This window comes from Brassica napus, chromosome C4 (assembly GCF_020379485.1).
Source record: "Brassica napus cultivar Da-Ae chromosome C4, Da-Ae, whole genome shotgun sequence".
NCBI lineage: Eukaryota > Viridiplantae > Streptophyta > Magnoliopsida > Brassicales > Brassicaceae > Brassica > Brassica napus.
In genome coordinates, this window is record NC_063447.1 from 24,617,964 (window position 1) to 24,625,211 (window position 7,248).

Below are 7,248 nucleotides of genomic sequence, written 5' to 3' on the forward strand. Positions count from 1 at the left end.
TTGTAAAAGAGAGACTGATTAAATACTCTAAAGCCATTTGTATTTTTTCAGAATTTATGTTTGAAAGTTCGTCTCTTTCTGATGCTGATATTTGCCCATGTTAATTTCAAAGAACAAACCCTTTATTCTTTTTTTTTTTTTCAAACCCTTTATTCTTCCTTTGACTGAGTTCATAACTTGTATGACCTAAGAAAAAAAAAACTTGTATGACTTGGTCGACAAATTGACAAGAAATCCTCTAGCTTCTTCGTTCTTTCCATATAAAAAGACAAAACACCATTTTAACAAAGACAAATCTTCAAAATAGCACATTTCTAAGTTTATATCACAAAAATAGCATTCAAAAACTAAAATGACCAAAATAACACATTTCTAAGTTTATCCTTTGAAAATTTTAATTTTTTTATTTTTCAAAATTTGAAATCTTATCCCCAAAACCTCATTTCTCAACTCTAAACCCTAAACCCTAAACTCTAAACCCTAAATCCTAAACCTTAAACCCTAAACCTTAAACCTTAAACCCTAAACCTTAAACTCTAAACCCTAAACTCTAAACCCTAAACTCTAAACTCTAAACCCTAAACCCTAAACTCTAAACCCTAAACCCTAAACCCTAAACCCTAAATCCTAAACCCCACCCTTTAACTCTAAACCCTAAGTTTGTGACTTTTGATAAAACATTAAGTGCTATTTTTGTGACTTTTGACCTTGAGTGCTAGTTTGGGAACAAAAACTTGATTTAGCGCTATTTTTGTCTTTTTCTCTTTTAACAAGTTAAAAATTGGCGGGGAGCGGAGCATAGCTAAACAATACTTCAATGGAGACGCTTGCCATTCTTATCCTCGTCTTTTTCACTATTAAACACGGAGGAGCTGAACCAAATAACGTATACCAAGAGGTTCGGGTTGGATTAGGGCTGGGACTTCGGATATTCGGTTCGGGTTCGGATAAGATCCGATCGGGTCCGGGTTTTTCGGATAAATGAATTCTATACCCAATGGGTACTTAGTAAATTTCGGTTCGGGTTTCGGATCGGGTACTACCGGTTTCGGGTCGGTTCCGGGTACCCGTTTCTTATGTGAATTATATAAATATTTACAAAATAAAATAATTATATACCAGTTTTTTATTTATTTATTTTATTTTTAAAAAAAAAGTTAATAGAAATCGTATATATATTAGTAATATGTATTAAATACAACGAAGTTGAACTAGTCTAGTGGTATTGCAGTTGTTGCTTTGCCTATCCAACCCGGGTTCAACCCTCGAAAGATACAAATCTATGTTTTTTAAGCATAGAATTCGGGTTAAACGGGTACCCGTTCGGTTTCGGGTAAAAACCGGAACCGAACCGATACCCATGGATAATTAACACTAATACCCATCGGATAAATTGCCTAGAACCGAAACCGAACCGAACCGGTCCATTTCGGGTCGGTTCCGGTTCGGGTATTCGGTTATGGATAAAAATCCCAGGCCTAGTTTGGATTGGTTGTGGAGTTTGGTTCTGTTGAAGGAAAGATCCTCAAAAATTCGTTTTCATTAGCCCTCTCAGATTTTTATCGCATCAACAATGGCTATCGAACCAGAGTCTCTGTTTTAGCCAGAGACTCCCGAGGAGACCCTCTCCTTTCTCTCGCTGCCGGTTCGTTTCATTTTCTTTTTGTTCTTCTAGTATCTATTATTCTGTTAAAAGGGTCAAACGCTCGGATGCTCTTGATGAGGCGAAATTCATTATGTCATACTCTTACTTATTCTCACATAGTCTTGTCTATTCTGATACTCTTCTTATGGATGGGCAATGTCGAAAGTGCCCCTCTGTACATGACCAATCAAAATCGAGCAAAATCAGGGTCTTAATTTATTCATTTTATTCAGAGTTTATTTTATTTTATTCTTTCTCTCTCCGGTGGTGGCGTTTATTTCTCTCTCTCCTCCGTTTCTTGGTTTCGCGGTGTTTTGGCGAGAGCGCAAATCAGCGATTCCAATATGCGGCTTGGATGCCGAATCATTGAGCAGCAGGCCCAGAGCAATTGATCCCCAACCTAGGTCAAATCAACTTCAGGTAAAGCAGTATCTTGGTCTGTATCGATGATATTAGATAGATTTCATATTTGGGTCAATTGAATCGAATTAGGGAGGAATGGGAAAGTTTGGATTGTGTGTATGTTAGGGAAGTGGATAATCAACAACTAGAAGGGAATGTCGGGAATCAAAAATGCGAATTTTGAATCCTGTTAGGATATTATCGGAAACGGCTAGAGTAGAAAAGTGTAAGTAGGTGAAACTTTACTCCGTAACAAAAAAGTGTAACAAGGTATAACTTAGTATAACTTCAATAGCATAACTGTATAACTAGGTTTAACTTTGAATGGTTATTTTTTTGTACAACAGACAATGGGTTATTCTTCTACAAACATACACTTCGACTATGATGGACATTATGCAAAATATGGAGATGATTATGAATGGATTCCAAGCGATGGTCGTTTGTATGCTATATATCCTTTAAGACATCATCATTGGATGAGATCACTTATTCGTTTTTGAAGGAGAGGATATGCAAGAAGATGGCCATTTTTCTGTGTACGAAGAGTCTGAAACTGAATTACATTCCACTGGTAGTAGAACCTAAGAGGCAATCATATATTTTGGATGATGAAGATGTGTTTGTGTATTTGACATCAGTGGATAAAGAGGAAAGAAGAAGTATTTTGCATGTAGAGGTCATCGAAGAAATGGAAATAGTTCCAATAACAGAGCAACAATCAAAGTTGAGAAAGAAAGCTCATATGGTGGGAACTATGGTGAGCTTGCGAGTGGATTACCAGAAGTTGAAGGTAATCCGGGTGCAGTCACTCTGTTTACTCCCATCGAAGAAGCATAACGATATCTAGAGGGGATTGAGCAGGTGGAGAATGTTGTGAATGGAGAAGCCGACGAAGGGGGCATTGGTTTGGATAACAGGGACAGCGTGAACAATGGGTCTCCAATTCAACTCCTTCTCCGAGTTCCTTATGTTCTTCTCCGGGTTCCTTGTCTTCTTCTCCGGGTTCCTTTTCTTTTCCGGATTCCTTTTCTTCCTCTTTATCACTTGAATTTTCTTCGTTTTCATCTGCACCGGGTTCTCCATCTGGGGGAGGTCTCTCGGTTTCCGGGTCGACAGATTTTTCGACGGTGCTTCCGTTTACGACCTCATCCCAGTTACTTCTCTGGTGGTTTCACATGTGACCATAGCGGTTTCTTCCACTATAGTACTAGCCCTGTCTTCTTTCGTCTTCGGATCGACTCGATTCAACATTATTAGGGTTATGAGAATTTCAAGAAGCAAACGGTCGAGAAAGAATGAGTGAGAGACAGTGAAACATTTCCCTTATTACTGGAGAAACGTATTGGGGAATTCTAATTTTTTATAGAATTAGGGATTCGGTTTTTGTGGGTCGTTGTTGGGTTCGGGAATGGATAGTCCTAGGTAGAATTGTAATTATCTAACTTTCTTTTTGTTTTATTGTCTTTTACTAAATTTTCTTTTTTAAATAAAGATTTAATAAACTAATAAAAAAATGAGGAGTACTTGAGAATTTTTTTTTTTTTCACCCAGGAGCACTGGAGCAATTGATTCCTATTAAAACATCTATTTTATTAAAACAGGAATATGATTTTTTTGTTAGACAGACACCTAGACGTTGTCTAACCCGATTTTTAGAACAGTGTTCTTACCGTTTCTCATTTGTGTTCCCTAAATGAAACAGCTACAGATCTTATCAAAAAAACAAAAGTGGAAGCCATTGTTGGTGCACAATCACTACTGGAAGCAAAGCTCTTGGCAGCTGTTAGCGAGAAAGCTAAAGTTCCAGTTGTATCTGCCCTGGCACCAAGTTCCTTGTCCTTGAAGAAATACAATCACTTTCTTCAGTTAACTCACGATTCAACATCAGAGGCTAAAGGAATCTCGAGACTCATACATGATTTCAACTGGGAATCAATTGTGGTTATATACGAGGAGGGCGTTGATGACTGGAGAGAGGGTCTGCAAATACTTTTGGAGCATTTCCAAGATGATGGAATCCACATCGGTCGTACTGTTTCTTTTGCTGAATCAGGAGAAGATTATACTGTGATGAATCAGCTACGGAAGCTGATCAAGTCCTCAAGATCAGCAGTTTTCGTGGTGCATATGTCTGAGACTCTTGTTTCTCGTCTCTTCCGATGTGCGGAGAAGTTAGGAATGATGGAAGGAGGGTATGCTTGGATCCTCACAGCGAGAACCATGAATAAGTTTTATCACTCGGATCACAGGTCGATGCAAGGGGTCATTGGTTTCAGATCCTACATTCCAGAGTCTGAAGAACTTACCAATTATACTTCAAGATTGAAGAAATTAATGGTTGGTGATGATTATGAAAATGCCAAGATGGAAACAAAGCTAACTAGTGTATGTGCACATGATATTGCATTTATTCTAGCAAAATCAATAGAGAAGATAGGGAGGCTAAGAGAATCTTCACATCTATCACCATCAGATCTTCTTGAAGAAATTAAGAAGAGTATATTTAAGGGTTTGAGTCATGCTGACATTGGTCACAAATTTCTTTCAGGATCAGGAATATTTGAGATTGTGAATATGGTAGGAACAGGGGAAAGAAGAATAGGATTATGGAGTTGTGATCATTTCGTTGGAAGAAGAAACATCATGGCTTCTTCTGTTAATGAACTTGAAACCATCATCTGGCCTGGTGGGTCTTCTAGAATCCCGGGACACCGTTTTCTAGCAGAGAACGGTGGAAGGAAGCGGCTCAGGGTCTTGGTTACCTCAATTAACAGGTTTCCGCATCTGGTGGCGGTGCGTCATGATCCTGAAACGGGTTTTAGTACAGTCACTGGATTCTCCATAGAAGTTTTCAAGACTTGTATTGCTTCTTTTAACTATGAGCTGGAATTCATACCTTATGATGGAGACAACTATGACAAACGTGCTTTTGAGTTATCTACTCAGGTTCATATTGCATTACCTTTGGGAGTGTGTTCTTGATGATCATTCCAGTAAAACAATAATTCTAATAAAATGCTTTTTTTTTTCTGGCAATACAGAGAGACAAATATGATGCAGCTGTTGGTGACATCTCCATTACTTCCAACAGATCTTTGTATGTTGATTTTACCTCGCCTTACACTGACATGGGTTTTGGAGCCCCGGAACTAAAGAAAAAGAGAGAGAGCATGTGGACTTTCTTTGACCCTCTTGACATATCCTTATGGCTAACAAGTGGAGCTTTCTTCATCTTGACCGGCTTTGTTGTTTGGTTGGTTGAACGGGCGGTTAATCCTGAGTTCCAAGGCACTTGGGGGCAGCAACTTGGTATGATTCTCTGGTTTGGTTTCTCTACTCTTGTGCTTCCTCATGGTAAGTTTATTACTATTAAGCCTAAGCTTACGTTCCCCTTTTAAAGTTCTGTTGTAAAAAGTATAAGGTCTTCTTTAACAGGAGAGAAGCTTCAAAAAATGTCATCAAGATTTTTAGTCATAGTTTGGGTTTTTGTGGTGCTGATATTGACTTCAAGTTACAGCGCAAATTTGACATCAACCAAGACAATTTCTCGCATACAAATAAGCCAGCTGGTTAGCCCTGAGAAGGTTGAAGTTTATAGAAGAAACATTTTGTATAACTTTGAGGATAACGCTCAAGCTTTAAGGAACGGAACTATCAGTTATGTAGCCGCTGAAACGCCGTATCTCCTTGTCCTTCTTGGACAGTATCCTGGTGTCTTCAACATGTTAGTTAAAGAGAGTGGTGGAAACGGCTTCGGATTTGTATGTGCCTCTCTTCAAAATTCAAAATTCTTGGTTCGTCCTCATTGGTTTTTCCCTTACTAATTGGTTCTTTTTATAATTTCAGATGTTTCAGAGAGGGTCTGGTTTGGTTGCTAACGTGTCCAGATAAATCATTAAGCTAAGATCATCAGGAATGTTGAAAGACATAGAGAAAAGATGGTTCCAAAAGATGGATTCTTTTACTCTAAACCCAAACACCGACACGTCTGAAAACGATGATGCATCTAAGCGTCTAACCATTCAAGAGTTGGGTGGTCTGTTCATCATTGCTGGGGTTGCCCATGCTCTTGTACTAGTTGTGCATCTCTTTCATACGCGTGGAGAGATATTGCGTGTTTTGTGGGAGTCTCGACTGTTCCTCAAGCTGCAAAGCTTCTCATGCTTGGATAAGTAAAAAATATCCATCATTCTGAATTTACTATAGCTTTTTGGCAGAAGATTTCTTAAGTTACAAGAATAACAAAGTAAAATAATTTTGAAACTGGATTAAGATCCGCGCCTTGCGCGGAACAAACATTATATATATAAATTATTTTATGTATTATATGTTCTTACATATTATGAAATAATAAATATATATTGAATAATTAAAAGTTAGTAACTATTACATATATAATTAAATTGGTGCGAACGTATAAATCAATTTTATTAATCCAAACAATTTTTTAAAAAATTTGATAGGATATGTAATTAAATTTAAATGATATTAACATACATATTATATTTTTTAATATTAATATCTATTAAATGATGCTTTCTACTCATATATATTTTTTATCATGTGTATCTTTAATAGCAAAAACTTTAAATTACTCATAACAAAAAATTTTATTGTGGGATTAATAATTTTAGTAATTTGTTAGTACAAAAATTTTATCAAAAAATAATAATTCAAAGTAAATTTTGAAATTAAAATATTTATTTATTCAATATGGTTTATAGTTTAATTTAGAATGATATATATACATATATATTTTAAATCTTAATGATTAATTAAATTAAACTTTTATTTATATGATTTTGTAATAATTTGTATTTTGTCATAACAAAAATTTTAAACCATGGATCGCAAAATTTGAATATGAGACTTTTAACAGTTTTAGTAATTTATAGTCATTTTTTAAAATTCAAAATATAACATATACAGAAAAATCTAAATTTTTATAATATGGTTATTGTGATTTTTTTAAATTATTTTAATAGTTTAAAATTAAACAATTTTGATAGAAGATATATTATTTTTTATCAGATCTTTATTATTCAAAATCATTAATTGTCATATATACTTTAGCCACATTAGGCAATTCCGTAATCTTTATTTAAGGAAATAATAAATGACATTAATAATGAATTTATGGTTAGTTTAATAAAAAGCTTATAATATAATTAGATGGACCAACATATTTCTCTAATAAT

General features: G+C 35.7%; 1 pseudogene; it reads left to right on the top strand.

Annotated features, from left to right (window-relative positions):
* Window positions 1-657: 657 nt before the first annotated feature.
* LOC106394993 lies at window positions 658-6,358 on the top strand (annotated as a pseudogene).
* The last annotated feature ends 890 nt before the right edge of the window (window positions 6,359-7,248 follow it).